Source organism: Anabrus simplex, chromosome 6, assembly GCF_040414725.1.
Source record: "Anabrus simplex isolate iqAnaSimp1 chromosome 6, ASM4041472v1, whole genome shotgun sequence".
Taxonomy (NCBI): Eukaryota; Metazoa; Arthropoda; class Insecta; order Orthoptera; family Tettigoniidae; genus Anabrus; species Anabrus simplex.
Genome location: NC_090270.1, coordinates 228429266 through 228445850, shown reverse-complemented (window position 1 = coordinate 228445850; position 16585 = coordinate 228429266). Strand labels below are relative to the sequence as shown.

Below are 16585 nucleotides of genomic sequence, written 5' to 3'. Positions count from 1 at the left end.
ACTGGCCTTATAAGCTCGCCTGAAGCAGTGACGACACGAACTACTCTAACATTGCCATCCTTTCCCTTAACAAGCTCGACAACTCGTCCCAATGGCCAATCCATTCTTCTAGTGTCATCATTGCCAACCAAAACAATTTCTCCCAGTTTGAGATCATGTGGCTTATCCTTGCTGGCGAATAACTTCAACTAACCTAAATACTCAGTACGAAATCTTTCTCTAAGATTCTTTTTCAACTGAAGGCGATACTGCAGTCTTTTCCGAAGATTAGTTGCTTCGAACAGGTCATACTCAGGTACTCCTACTTCTTCTATGTCGTGTAGAAACATGTTTGGAGTTAGAGCAGCCAGATCTGATGGGTTGTCAGACAAATAGGTTAATGGCCGAGAATTTATGACGGTTTCGCAGTCAAAGAGGATTGTCTGCATCTCTTCATAGTTGACAGATGATCGACCAAGCACTCGACGGAGAAGAGTTTTGAGCATTCCTACTAGTCGTTCCCACCAACCTCCCCACCATGGCGAAGCTGGAGGATTAAAACGCCAATATATCTTCCGCGCTGAACTGTATTGTGAGATTGCATTCCAGTCCAGTTTGTGACAGGAGTTCTTAAACCCAACAAAATTTGTTCCCTGGTCACTGTAGACAATGACAGGTCTTCCTTGTTTGCTGCAGAAACGTCTGAAAGCTTGTAGAAAGCTACCTGTTGATAACGAAGATACCAGTTCCAATGAACTGCACGGTAAACTCCACAAGTGAATAAGCAAACCCATGCCTTCTTCGAGGTTCCATCATCGGCTTTGATGTAGAGAGGACCAGCAAAATCAACTCCAGTAACTTCAAAAATTCTTGCGTCACGCACTCTACTCTCAGGTAAAGGTGAAGGATGAGCTGCCAACTTCTTTGAACTATGACGTTTACAAATCATGCAGGAGTTAATAACAGCTCTAATTGTTTGTCTACCTCCTAGAATCAAATACTGTTGCCTCAGAATTGACAAAAGCATCTGCGTACCAGCATGACAGTTGCTAAGATGGGCGTCCATAATCAGTCGCTGAACGACTGGGTGATCAGCCTTTGGGAGCACAATGAGATGACAAAAATCCCTGACATCATCCCGGTTTGATATCTTGGTCATCAAACGAATCAATCCCTGTTCGTCAACAAACGGAAGTAAGCTCTTTAGTTTGGAATTGAAAACATCTATGAACACTTCCTCCTGCACCCACCGTAAAATCTTCCTTTCTGCCGTGACAAATTCCTCACTTGTCAGGTCACAATGTATGCGTTGAGCTTTGCTGATGCGACAGTTGGTCAGAAAGCGGAACATCCAGCCTACCATCCTTACAATTTTCTTGTACTGAGAAAAGTGTTGGTAATACCAATCTTTAGCGATGTCTTCTGAATTACTTGATATCAATGAAACGACATTCTTCCTTCTCTCCGAATTTATCTCTTCCTCATTATAAGAAAAGTAAGTTTGTGGCCAGCAGTCTGGATTTTCTCTCAACCAACCAGGGCCTTCCCACCAACGGCATTGTATCAACTTCTTCACAGAACATCCGCGTGATGGAAGATCTGATGGGTTTTCTTTTCCAGGAACATGTCGCCATTCGCAACCAACTGACAGTTCTCGTACCTCTTTAATCCGGTTCATGACAAAAGCATCCCATGCTTCACTTCGCTGAATCCAAGCGAGAACAGTTGAAGCATCTGTCCAAAAAATTGCCTTAATATCGGGAATACAATAATCCTTTATAATCGATGCATATAATCTCGTTGCTATTGAAGCTGCTAAAAGTTCTAACCTGGGAATGGTCAATCCCTTGCCTGATTTTCCAGTTGGTGCAACTCTTGACTTGGCAGCCACCAAGTGAACACTCACTTCACCCCCTTGCTCAACACGCAGGAATACAGCTGCTGCATATGATGTCTGACAGGCATCTGAAAAAATGTGAAGTGTCCAGGAGTCGTCTGGGCTGTTGCAGTTAGACAACCAACGAGGAATCTTGACTTGAGCTAAAAGAGGAACTTCTTCAAGCCAACTCAAGAATTTCATTTTGATCTCTTCATTGACTTCTTCATCCCATGTCAAACCTTCTCTCCAAGTCTGTTGAAGCAACAATTTTGGTATTAATGCTACACTACATGTGACACCCACCGGATCAAAAATTCTATGGGCAGCACTCAAAATAACTTTCATTGTTATTTTCTCGAAGCTAATCGAAAGAAGGTTATCTATGTTGATTGCTAGGGAATCGTAGGACTTGTTCCATAGGAGTCCTAACACATTGGTAGGTCCGGAAACATCATTACTTCCGGTCAACTCCCACCCTCGAAGACAAAATTGCCGTTCCCTCATGACACCTGAAGCTACATCAATAAACTGTTTAGCTTGTTCTTCATCGTCCAAACTGGCAAGGCAATTATCAACATAGAAGCTGTGGGTAAGAAGTTCCACAAATGACTTGGGCCATGGTGACTTCCCTTCCTCACACAGTACTAATGTATTTTCAAGGTGAAGTTTGATGCATGATTCTAATAGAAAAGGACTTGGAGAGACTCCAAATACAACACGACAATGTCTGTATGTCTTGAGACTTCCATTTTTGTCTAACCACAAGAATCTCAAAAAATTTCTCTCTCTCTCACGAATGCTGATCTGGAGAAAAGCTCTTCTTATGTCTCCAACAACTCCCACCTTCTTCAGTCGGAAACGAGCCAACACGGAAGGTATTTTCTCAATTAAATTAGGGCCTTTCTCAAGACATTGATTGAGGCTGGGCTGTTTATCTTCTTTAGACGAGGCATCGAACACGGGGCGCACTGGTGTTGTTGATCCAGGTTTCACAACGTGACGATGAGGCAAATAGTGGCAATGAACATCCATTTCCTGAGGAGGCACTTCTTCTATCACCCCTTCCCTCAGCCAATCATCTAGTACTTCCTGATAAGCATCATAGTAACCTTCAGTCTTCAATCTCTTAACAGTAGACATCAGTCTCTTCAGTGATAATTGGTAATTATCAGGCAGTGGAGGATGGTTCTCAACCCATGGGAGGTGAACTTCAAACCGCTCTTCTTCATTGACTGATACTGTATCAAGGAAATGTTGCTGTGTAGTAGACTCAATCTCAGATCTGCTGCGTTTCTCAGATGGATCGCTAATCCCTAAAGTATCTAGAGTCCACAAATCTGTGATGGTGGCTTCTCTTGTTAGCATAGCAATCACCACCATAGCCATACTTTCCTCATTCCTATGTTCTGAAGGTACTTTGCCCATTAAAATCCATCCCAAACGAGTTTCCATGGCCACTAGTCCAGTACTTAGTATCTTGTGGCCTCCTGTAAACAATTTGCCTGCAACATCAGCTCCAATTAATATTTCTATTGGTCCATAAGATTCGATGTCACTCAAAACAATGTTCTGACTACTTAGTTCTTCAATCCAAGGACCTTGCTGTACTGAAGGTATGGCACCACAAATTCTTGTTTGGTCTAATGCTTCAAAGTGACAGTTGTAACTACCATCCAGACTAGAGAGATAAATAGTGTACACACAATGATGGTATACTCCAGTGGTTGTACCTCCAAATAGCGAGTGTTGGATATTTTCCTGTCTGCCAGTTTGATATCCCATTTCCGTGGCTGTACTCTTCAAAATGTAGGAACGTTGTGATGCTGAATCAATTAATGCTCTTACAGTCCGCTCAACTCCTTGGCCCCGAACCTTGACAACTAGTGTTTGCATCAGCACCCCACAATGGTTCGACAAACTAGCTAAAGCTTCATCTTTCTGGACTTGCGCACTAGAAGCCAACTTGTCTCCTGTTGAGTTCGGTCTCTCTACGGCTGAGTCTACCTGGGTTCGTGGCAACTTATCACACATAACCACAAAGTGTCCTCGACTACAAATGATGCACCTAGGCCTATTTCTACATTTCTTCGCTGGATGTCCGACCTTGAGACAAGAAAAACAGCATCTTTTAGTCTCAAGTGCAAGACGACGTTCTTGCAAAGTCATCTTCTGGGCCTTAATACAGTCTTGAGACTTGTGATTAGACGAACAAAAGACACACCCTGCTGTTTCCCTACCAGATGCAGTAAGGAGACCTGCTGCTGTGGGAATGTTCTCATTCGGATTAGTGGTGTAATTCAAGCTCTTTTCCTTCTTCTTTGGACCTCCCTTGACAGCTACCGAAGACAAAACACCAAACCCTGACATAGCCAAAGTAATCTTCTGTTCCTGTTCTACTTCACATCTAAGAAATTGCATCAAACTGTCTAAACGATTCTTGGAATTCACACTCTGGTCACCGACACTAGCCCCCCCCCCCTGGTTCAACAGCTGAATTTGAAGAAGACTGGCCAATGAGCGCGATTGAAGAAGTTCTCTCCCAAGTTCTTAGAATGTCCTCAGGCAAACATGACTCTACTAGTGGTAAAAGCATGGAATTACACTTGTCCGTTGTGACACCTAAGGTTCCTAGGGCTCCTATATGGCTCTGAAGCTTATCATAGAGGGATGATCAACACACCTTATTAGGGCTCACAGCATTCTGTAAGATTAAACTTAACAACTCCCTAATGTACACTTCTACCAGCAAATCATCCTTCCCATAGCGTGCTTTGAGACTTGATATTGCTTTACAGTAATTTTCTCCGGTAGCAGGAAAGCTCTCAACTAAATCTCTTGCTCTGGATCCAGAAGTGGTGGCCTGTATGAGGTATCACTAGGGTCTAAAAGAGGGTCCTCATCAATTTTCTTAAATTGTGACCAGAAAGGAAGCCAATCTTTTAGTTCACCTCCGAACTTTTTCAATTCCAACAAAGGCAGTTTGTATGAACGCTTAACTTGGAGTGACGAGTTAGAATTAACTGATACTGCAGTAGCTTCTGAGTTCCGGTCTTCATTTAATAATTTCGTAACAACAGTCTTAACCTTATAAAATTTGAACTTATACTCGTCAGCCATACTGATTTCTTTGTCTAACTCGTCATCCCTAACCTCCACGTTCTCAATCATATTAGTGAAGATAAGAGTATCCATACCTGTTAATTCATGAACTTTTGTTTCTAATAGATCCATATGTGCACTAATACTTTCCGTATCTTTCTCCGGCATCTGTAGTAACGCGTCGAGCTCACTGTAGATCTTGGTTATTGATCGCCGTAATACCGCTCTTGATTTCTTTGTCACAGCTATATTCACTTCCATGCTTGAAATACTACGTATGAAACTGTTTATATGATTATATAACTGTCTAATGTCCTGTCACGGTCGCCAAATGTTGGGAATGCACTTCGAAAACGATAAAACACGGGTACAATTCCACAATAATCGAACACATTTTTTTAAAATACACATATATACATGGAAGCCATCTTGCGAACAACAAAAATGATACCAAACTAAAACTTGAATTGTGTTTCTTTGCTTATTTCAAAGCTCTCGTAAACAAATCTCAGGAGTAACAAGAATCAAAGAGGTTACACTAACTGATCTCACACAACAGGCGTAATAAATAAACACACAGTTAGTATGGTACGCAGAGAGAAGGTGATGGGCCCCAGAGAATAAAAGGTTAGAATGGAAAGAAGCAGAATACTAAGAGAACAGATGAATATATTTACGCGTCAACAAGAAATATAAACTTTTCTTTAAATTAGGACACCAACATAATGAGGCCAGCAATGACAGAAATCACAAAGCAACAATATGCCACATTTACAAATTTCAATTAGGTAGTAGGAATAATGACGCAGATACAGGATCATAGAAATACAAAGTGATGAAAGAACTCCAACAAAGTGGAAAACAAGCAGATTGATATGATAAAATATGAGGAAAGGGAGGAGAGGATGCTAGGAGGAAGATATTCCACGCGGGGTAGCTTATTTGTAGAGAAATACCAGTGTTCAACAATCAGTGGTCGGCCCATGGGCGCCCGCAGGATCTTTGCAGCGGGAGGGGGGGGGGGGTGCACATTAATAATTTTCTTGAATATAAAAACCAATAGGTGAATATAGTTAACGTTTCTCCGTCCTGAGTATAGTTCCAGTTGTAAACTTAAGTAAAAAAAGAGAAATCTTGCATCTCGATATTGAACACTGACACTTGAATGAAGATGTACATAAGAAGCCAGGTCTTAAAAAAAGGAAATAAGGCCAGACGGGCCAAGGAAAAGTCTGAAGTCAAAATAATATAGTGATTTTCTTGCTCATCAAGTTGCACGATGTAAAAGGCCAAAATGGTAATGGCCAAATAATAAGACGGCACACAGGTCCTCGGTGCTCCACCACTCCGTAACGATGCGAGACTGACTTGTGAGGGGTGGAGCCCGGGGTTATACAGTACAATGAAAAAAATCTGGAAGCATTGGTAAGAGAGAGCCAATGTTTTCCGGAACAATGATGTCACAATCACATGTCTGTGGGTAGAAGTTGCAGCAGATAACCAAGGCAGTGCATAGTGAAGGCAGCGGCACAGCAGTCGAAAAGTGAGGCGGCAGCAGAAGTTAGGAATGCAGAATTACGATGAAACGTGCATAGCTGTAGAGGGAGAATATTACACAGCTAATGGTGAAGCTGTTGAGGATCCAATCAGCCTTCGGGCTGAGGACTGAACATTCATACATACATACATACATACATACATACATACATACATATACATGTACCGGTATCTATTAAATTAATTATATATCTTTCCTTACAATGCATGTACATTTTAACACTAACACATTTATATCATCCTTGCCTGAATTCCAGCCCCCTGTACCCCCATCACCGTTCACTCAACCGCACAGTTTCCCTAAATGCACCTCCCTACAACCCTTCTAAACAAACATGTACATCTGTGCAAAAAGGAGTGGCTGCTCTCTTGACCGTTAAAGTCCCTTCCGGGTCCCTTCGCTATTCGGAGACAGGCCTATTACATGTTGTTGGGTCACGGTCTTTTGTGGCGTACTGGTAGCAAGCTGGACTGGTATTCATGAAGTATTTATTATGCCATGACTTTGTCATGATTTATTATGACATTTTGCCTTCAAATAGAAAGAATAAAATATTGTATTCTTAAGTAAAATATATTTTGTGTCATAAACAAAAAGAAACTTAGTGGCATCTGCCTTAGAAAATTCAAACAATCAAAAGTAAAATAATAATACAAAAAACAAAGCCACGATGCAATGTTTAGTCTATCTTCCTCCCATCTCTATCACATATTGCAGTCGGGTGGGTAAGAATAACTGCTCCTTCGGAAATAACTACTCCTCTCAGCCACGACATCCAAGGCATCCTGGACGAGTTTTCACAAATCATCAGGACGTCTTGAAGGGTGATCGGGCCAATTTTTCCGCATGTGCTTCTTTATCTGTGTCCACATATTGTCAATTGGGTTCAAGTCCAGAAAGTGACGAGGCCACTCTATCAATTCGATACCCTGTCTGCTCGCAAACCAGTCTCGAATCAATTCATATAATTATCCTGCTGAAAATTCCGTTGGAATACAACAACCTAGTATAAAGAACCCTTCAGGGTGTATCAATATATATTTGCTATTGGCTTTACGTCGCACCGAACAGATAGGTCTTACGGCGACGATGGGATAGGAAAGTGCTAGGACTGGGAAGGAAGCGGCCGTGGCCTTATTAAGGTACAGTCCCAGCATTTGCCTGGTGTGATAATGGGAAACCACGGAAACCATCTTCAGGGCTGCCGACAGTGGGGTTCGAACCCACTCTCTCCCAAATACTGGATACCGGCCGTACTTAAGCGACTGCAGCTATCGAGCTCGGTATCAATATATATATTTCTTTTTTTAATACCGGTAGGTCAAACTTTCAGGACACATTCTTTTATGGACATGGATTCGGACACGCTTTATTTCCATGGCAGAACTCATTTCCTACAACTATACGTAGTACATTAATCATGGAAAACGCACAGGAACGGAACGAACCAGGATACCACATGGAACTTTTTCTTACCGGTACACGAAATGTTAAAAATTCCCACCGTTAGCATCGATTTGCACATCAACCCACAGTCGCATTGCATCCCGCATTACAAATGCGTAGGCTGTTACAATTACGTTATGGTCATCTCCTATTAAGTAAGTTTAACCTGGTTGTCCCAGTTCATCTCGAATTAATAAGCATAGCGATGTCCCTACTATCCCTGCTCATTCACAAAAAATGAAAATGTAATGTTCCATTGTCCTTATGGTTGGCTGAGAAAAATCATTGTTGAGGCAAAATTGCTGAGAGGTGGTGGTGGTGATTATTGTTTTAAGAGGAAGTACAACTAGGCAACCATCCTCTATGTAACACTAATCAGAGGGAAAAAAGGAAGGGGTCCTACACTTCGAAAAATGAAGGTATCGGCCAAAGGAAGACAAGGGCCGCGAAGGGCATGAAAATGAAAGACTCCCTAGCCCTCGCAAACCTAATAGCGTCGGGGTCGGAAAAGAACAAGAGTTGATAAAGGGAGGTCGGATAGGAAAGATGAAAGTGAGGAGCCTGGCACAAGTAAGTGGAAGCAATGCCAGGACTCAGCTAAGGGCCCCGTGGTCGCCAACCCACACTCCAAAGTTCAGAGCCCCTGGGGCCCCTTTTAGTCGCCTCTTACGACAGGCAGGGTATACCGTGGGTGTTATTCTATCGCCCCCACCCACAGGGGGTAAAAATTGCTGAGAGCATTAGGCGGTAAACCGTCAATTTACTTAGCAGAATTTTCTCTTCTGCCAGGCTTTAGAGTCAATAATGATATTAGAGTGCAATTCTGAAGGAGTAGGACAATTTCTAAGGCTTTAAAATTTCTGTCTGTATTCATAGCTTTGAAGGGTATTAGTCTGATTAATTTGAAACCTGTGAAGCATGGAGGAAGCTGCCGAACTATAAGGTAATCCTAAGGTTGATACACCAGTAAAGGTGAGTCTACTCCTAATTACACGAAGAGGTCTGTTCAAGGCTCAACATCCCAATCCGAGGGACGAATCACCATCAAAAGCTTCATAATATGCCCATACTCCAAATGAATACTTACCGGTATATCCAACTATATTTACACACTGCTGACTGAATATTTCTCTGTTCAGTAAGTCGTCACATATACCGTACAGTTCCCTTGTTCATTTATGATCCCTGGATTGTCCTTCCTCGAATATGATTCTGCCTTAAAGTACCTATATAGACCCTTCCATTTTTCACTAACATTCATGGGTGTATGTTCAGTCCTCAGCCCGAAGGCCGCATGGATCCTCAACAGCTTCACTATCAGCTATCATAGATAGCCTAGGCATCACTGAAGAGGCGTATTAGGGAAATGAGGTAGTTTTCCGTTGCTTTCTTTACTGTGACAGAAGCTGCTGTTACATATCAGTCTACCAACCTCACTGAAATGCACGCACCAACTGACCATATGAGCAACATTTTCACACCATTCATAGCAGGGACTGGCTGCATAAAGAATGCCATTACTAGCATCGCTCATACCTCAGTCACTTTCATATTGTCAAAGCCAAGGATAAAACTGAGACAGATCAATGGAAGTAACAAAATTGCTCTAGTCTATACCAGACGATATAATGTACTAGGTCTTGCCAGCAAAGGCACCTAAAATTCATATGACTGCTAATTATGTTTGTCATCATGTTATTCTTGGCTGAATTTTTTTTGTTAAATTCAATTTTCTAGTAAGTTCATTTAATTTCTCCTTACTTCCACAACCATTCCTAACTCTATTTCTTTCTAACTTCCACCTCCTCTTGAATCTCTTTATTTCTCTGCTGTAATAAACTGGGTCTTTCCCTTTCTTTACCACCTTTAAAGGTATTGTCCAGCAACGCGTAATAAACCTGACTGGCCTGCCGGCTATGTTGAGGTCCTGGACAAACGTGGCTAATAAACAGTGGTCGAGCGCGGGCACAAGTAGCGGACGGGCGACTACGAACGACGTGTCTGCTCCGAGTCTATTAAAACTGCATAAAAAATACAGACAGCTTGTGGCACCACTGATGGTGGCTAGTTGGCTGTGATTCCACTCGTCTAGGTTTCCAGTTAGTTTTGCCATTAAACATAGAAAATAAAGGATACGTAGAATCATCTCTTATTTGACTACTGCATTCAGATGGGTTTGTTATATATGCGTGTATCTTCTTGCACAACAATGCCACTGGGGATTATGAGATATCTTTAATGCGTATAAATATCTGTAGCTTCACTCCATTGTCGCGATAAGATGCTTCTGCATTTTCACGATCATATCTGACGTACAAGAGCACTGAATCATACTCACATGTGAGATAAAATTGCGCATTGTTGTGCCAGTCTAATGACACATTTCAAGGTTAACAGCTGACGGATAAGTGGCGTTTAACACCTCATCATATAGGTTGCGGTACTTCATTGAACTAACCCAGGTACGAGCAGTGTGTTCGATTTTCCACACGTTTGGAACAACATGGTTATCAAAATGAATCTTTTCTAATAGTCAGTGTATTATTATTATTATACCGGTATGTCTAACCCTTGTTCCATTTCCCCGGGGTCGGGTATGAAGTAAGATAAATCCTCGTAGCGAGTTTTACAACCGAATGCCATTACTGACATCAACCTCATCAGAGCAGTTAATGAGATGAAATGAATGTCGTGATAAATGAAGTGGAAGGTGAAGCTCGATGCCGGCACATAGCCTTCTCCTGTCGAATAGCAATAAGGTGTCAGTGCAAGGCTTAACGTCTCCATCCGACGGACGAATCAACATCAACAGCGTCATATGCCCTCAATCCACATGAGGTGATTATTGTTTTAAGAAGAAGTACAGGTGGTGGTGGTGATTATTGTTTTAAGAGGAAGTACAACTAGGCAAGCATCCTCTATTTAACACTAATCAGAGGGAAAAATGGAAGGGATCCGACACTTCGAAAAATGAAGGTATCGGCCAAAGGAAGACAAGGGCCACGACGGGCGTGAAAATGAAAGACTCCCTAGCCCTCCAAAACCTAATAGCATCGGGGTCGGAAAAGAACAAGAGTTGACCAAGAGAGGTCGGTTAGGATAGATGAAAGTGAGGAGCCTGGCACAAGTAAGTGGAAGCAATGCCAGACTCAGCTCAGGGCCCCGTGGTCGCCAGCCCACGCTCCAAAGTTCAGAGCCCCTGAGGCCCCTATCAGTCGCCTCTTACGAGAGGCAGGGGATACCGTGGGTGTTATTCTACCGCCCCCCACCCACAGGGGGATAAAAAGAAGTACAACTGGGGAACCATCCTCTATTAACAGTTAACACTAATCAGAGGGAAAGTATTGGAAGGGGTCTGACACTTCGAAAAATGAAGATTTGGCCAAGGAAAGACGAAGGGCGTGAAAGAGAAAGACTCCGTAGCCTTCGGAACCTAATAGCGTTGGGGTCGGAAAAGAACAAGGGTTGACCAAGCGAGATCAGATATATTAGGTGAAAGTCAGGAGTCTGGGAGAAGTAGAATCAATTAAGGGTCCCGTGGTCGCCAACCCACGCTCCCAAGATGACAGCTCCTGGAGCCCCTTTCAGTCACCTCTTACAACAAACAGTGGATACAGTGGGTGTTATTCTTCTGCCCCCTCCCATAGGGGGTTCACACCATATGAGCACTGAAGAGAGGTTTGGAATTGAATCCAGACTTTTGGCATGCAATCTAGTATTAGAAATTGTGCACCACCACCACCACCACCACCACCTCTCCTACGCTGCTAGTGATGAACATTTTTTCGACCAACGGGACTCGGACCGGATAATCACAGTGTCAGACCATTTAGACTTGACTCCTTAACGATCATGGCCATCAGGCGGGCTGTTTCATTTACAACTAACGTGGCATAATAATTGCAACACCTTTACACAGTCACAAGATTTACAGACTGTAATAATAACATATTTGTCCAGGTCCGTGGCTAAATAATTTGCTTACTGCCTTTGGTTCAAGGCGTCCCGCGTTCGACTCCCGGCTTGGTCGGGGATTTTATGGTTAATTTCTCTGGTTCAGGGACTGGGTATGTGTCCTATCTTCAGCATTAGAATAACATCCATCCGCCTGTCATAAGAGGCGACTAAAAGGGGCTCCTAACTTGGGAGCGTGGGTTGGCGACCACGGGGCCCTTAGCTGAGTCACAGCATTGCTTCCACTTGTATCAGGCTTCTCAATTTCATCTATCCTATCCGACCTCCCTTGGTCAACTCTTGCTCTTTTCCGACCCCAATGTTATTAGATATTGAGGCATAGAGTGTCTCATTTCATGCCCTTTGTGGGTCTTGACTTTCTTTCATTTTTCAAAGTGTCAGACCCCTTCCATTTATTTCCTTTGACTAGTGTTAATAGAGGATGGTTGCCCAGTTGTACTTTCTCAATAAACAATTATCACCACCCCCACCTCATAGACATGTACGTCACCTATAGGTCCCCCCTGTGGGTGGGGGCGGTAGAATAACATCCACGGTATCCCCTGCCTGTCGTAAGAGGCGACTAAAAGGGGCTCTGAACTTTGGAGCATGGGTTGGCGACCACGAGGCCCTCAGCTGAGTCCTGGCATTGCTTCCATTTACTTGCGCCAGCCTCCTCACTTTCATCTATCCTATCCGACCTCCCTTGGTCAACTCTTGTTCTTTTCAGACCCCGACGGTATTACGCATGGAGGCCTAGGGAGTCTTTCATTTTCATGCCCTTCATGGCCCTTGTCTTCCTTTGGCCGATACATTCATTTTTCGAAGTGTCGGACCCCTTCAATTTTTTCTCTCTGATTAGTGTTATATAGAGGATGGTTGCCTAGTTGTACTTCCTCTTAAAACAATAATCACCACCACCACCACTCACCTATAGGTGTCAATTCAAAAGACCTGTTCAATCACATTACAAATGAGAGCAATGTCTCCATCTTAAAATCCAAATTAGGATACTGGCTGTTGGAAAATGTAATATAATTCACAATTTTTACCCATCTACTACCTCTGTCACGCAAGTAAAATCACTGCCTACAGCGAGCCAATATAATTCATAGACAGTACTAACACCCATTGCCATTAAGATTGGGTAGTTGTGGGAAGAGGTTGGAAATTTTCAAGATATATGGCACATAAATAATTATTTTATTTTGGGGGTGCTCAGAATGCAAAGCACTCCTGAAGTCAATTCTTATGAAACATGGTAACTTTTAAAAAGAGTTTAATTAACGAGAAACAAAATAATCTATAAGACTTGAAATTAATCACACAACAATAACTTCTAAACTACAAAATAGTTCTTAATCAGTCAACGTCACAATCAATAAAATGCCTGGGCAGCGCTGGGTAATATAGCTAGTCAACAAATAAATTATACTAAAAATTACAAACAATTCTTTATTATTTTATAAAAGGAACAATACATTATATGTACACAACAATATATAAACTGGTCCCTAATATCACATTAAAGTGGTTCCTTGTGATGGACTGTGGGTTTATACAACATAAGAAAACTACGTCATTATTGACGTAGGATAAACACAATGATAGATCAATGCGAGAAGTGAAAAGAGGGAGCAACAAAAAGAAGAGACAAGCTCAAACATGAAAGGACAATCCCCACATCTTTATACACAACAGATTTCCTGCAGGTGAAATTCCAATACCTCTACATCCATTGTTTTCTCAGTCCCTGATGAGTTTGTTTCTGCTTCCCAGCTTCATCAACAGGGTAGCGTACTGGCTTTATGAACCTACGGTGGCAACTTTGATCCGGTTCAGTCCAGTGATACTTGAAGATGTTTAAATAGCAGCAAGTAAAAGAACACCTGCGGGACAAAGCTTCCAGCAAAGGGGTCTATTATCAGACGTACTCAGCCCAACGAGAAGAAGTGATTAAAAGTCTGATATCCTTACATTTGTACTGAAATAATCCAATTAGTTCAGCAAACAGAGTCTACAGAGAGAGTCAGAAATATGCCTACATGCTTGATCTCATCGTGTGATGACAGTATTATGGCTATGGGAAATGAGACATTACCATTGGAGAGGCAATTCTTCAAATTAAAAAATGGTTCTAAACACCACCAGTGCCTAAAACTGCTCACCATTCACATACAAGCATAATTGGCAACACCTTGGCAAATCGCTGATTGCTTCATGATGTATGTCCACTGGAATAGCACAAATGCAATTTTTCAGCATGTTGTCATCTCGTAGCATCCAAGCGTAAACCACCTTCTTCAAACCACCCCAGGACCAAACGTCGGAGGCTGCATGATCAGGGGACAGGGCTAGCTATTCAGCTGATTCTTTCCTTTTCAATCATCTGTGTGGCAATTTATGAATTACAATGTCCATTTCTATGGCTAAATGGTTATCATGCTGGCCTTTGGTCCAAGAGTTCCAGATTCGATTTCTCACTGGGTCAGGTATTTTAACTTTCATTGGTTAATTGCTCTGCCTCGGGGGCTAGGTGTTTGTACCATCTTCATCAAGAGGATCCATCTTAGGCAAGGCCCCATCCTCACAGATATGCAGGTCACATATAGGGCATTTACTTGAAAGACTTGCACCAAGCCTCTCTGGAGGCCAGACGCTATTATTATCGACAATTTCCCTCATCACAATAGCACAGTGAGGGGGTGCACCATCCAGTTAGAATTAGCAATGTTAGCGTTCATCACTTTGGATCACTGGTACCACAAGTTCATGAAAGATTTCACAATACTGATGACTATTAATAATCTCTTCAAGATTCACCTTCCTAACAATCATTCCCACCCAATCATTGCCCAAGGTGTGACTGATATTTCGGATGTATCCCTTCAGTAACTTGAGGACTCTCTCTAATATATTAGCGACAGTTGTGTCAATTAACACTTCTGCTCGCATGGAAAACAGTAGTTTTCGCAATTTATGAAAACAAATTCACACAGTTCCAAGTTCCAACCATCTGTCAGGGTACTCCTTGTTTAGTTCATCGACATGAATCAGTTTGACAGGACAATATCTCTTTATGTTTCAAAGAACATGACAAACTAGAGAGACTGATACCAAGCTCATGTGTACCTTGGGAGGTTGATTTTGGCATTTTGCATGTTCAGCACCATTTTGGCTAATGGCATAAGCTAAGGCATGTAATTTCTACCTAAAATGAACAAATTAAGTCTCATCATTTCCTTCTCTTCTTCTTCTTTCACTTTTATGACTGCATAGGATCACTTTAGTCAGTCCATTATCCAAATCTCTTTGAAGAGACTTGGAGTCCCACCAGTAATTTTTCGTTTCCTATCTGGTGTGGAAAATATTCATGTTGTGAGTTTCTTTGTTGTGACTGTGAAGCAAATATTTGAGTCCTGCATTTTTTGTTTAATTTTATCTTATCTCTGCTGTCTTCTGGTGTAAGGCCAGTTTCCTTCATATCCTCTCTTTTTTCTCTGATTCATCTGCATCCTGTTGTGGTATTTTTTGAGTAGAGATTGTACAGTACCAGCTGTTTCAGAAGTCCTGAATCCTGCATTCTCATTATGCATCCAAAGAATTCCAGTCCCCTCTTACGCATAGTATCAGTGATGGGTTCCAACTCTTTGTACATGACTTTGCTGGACACTATCCCCTATTGTCCATCTTTCTGTTATTCTTTGTTGATGCAGGTTCTTCTGATTCTTCTTTCGATCTTCTGGAGTCTTATAATACCAATATAGTTGGTCCATCATTGGACATAAAAATTTTCCAGCTAACTATTCCTGGCTGCCAGCGTTTCTCACCAGTGTGATAATTTGGGCTCATCAGTTGGTAAATAGCACACCTACCAAGGTGCATGGCTAGTGCATACCGTGGAGGCCACTGTGTAGGCTCCTTGGAGCCACCATTAGTGCTAGTGAACTATGAGAGACTTTGTCTCATTTTCAAAACTTGATGCTTGCCTGGCCATCAGATAATATAGATGTTGATTCCCATAGCAAACCTGAAATATTTGTCCCGAATGAGTAAATTTATAATACCAATATAGTTGATCCGCTATTGGATATTATAAATTTTCTGGCTAACTCACTCCTGGCTGCCAAATGATGAGTCTAAATTAGCACAGTGGGGCGAAGCGCTGGCAACCAAGAAGGAGTTAGCTGGAAAATTTATAATGTCCAATAACGGACCAACTATATAGGTATTATAAATTTACTCATTTGGGAAAAATATTTCAGATTTCTTATGGGAATCAACATCCATGAGTATATCATCTGTCGGTCTTTGATTTTTCATTCAGCTGGAAGAATTTCTGCTGCGTATGTTGCTTTTGGTTTTATGACTGTGTTGTAGTGTTTCAGGTTTGCATTTATAGATAACTTTTTCTGGTGTGTGTAGATGTCCCTGGTTAATTTTTGGCTTGTTTGTTCTAATTTGTATCAAGGTTTTTAGGTTGTTGATATAATAATAATTCTCTGATGTAATTGAATTGGGTGACAATTTTGACTTTATCATCATTTAGACTTTCACGGCCCGTGTAACTATTCATGAGTTCTATTTTTGGGCTTATGCCGTGTAAATAATTATAAACACACTCAACGTTTCAAAAGGAACCTTGCCTTTCTTCATCAGGAGACAAAAAA

The 16585-nt window shown here is 41.9% G+C and overlaps 1 protein-coding gene across 1 annotated transcript in view; it reads right to left on the bottom strand.

Moving 5' to 3' along the window:
• Positions 1–13344: 13344 nt before the first annotated feature.
• Positions 13345–16585, bottom strand: part of LOC136876368 (sodium-independent sulfate anion transporter) — a 128247-nt gene continuing 125006 nt past the window's right edge. The window contains exon 13 of the transcript XR_011018466.1: positions 13345–16507. The gene's annotated coding sequence lies outside the window, so the exon portion shown is untranslated. The remainder of the gene's footprint in view (positions 16508–16585) is intronic.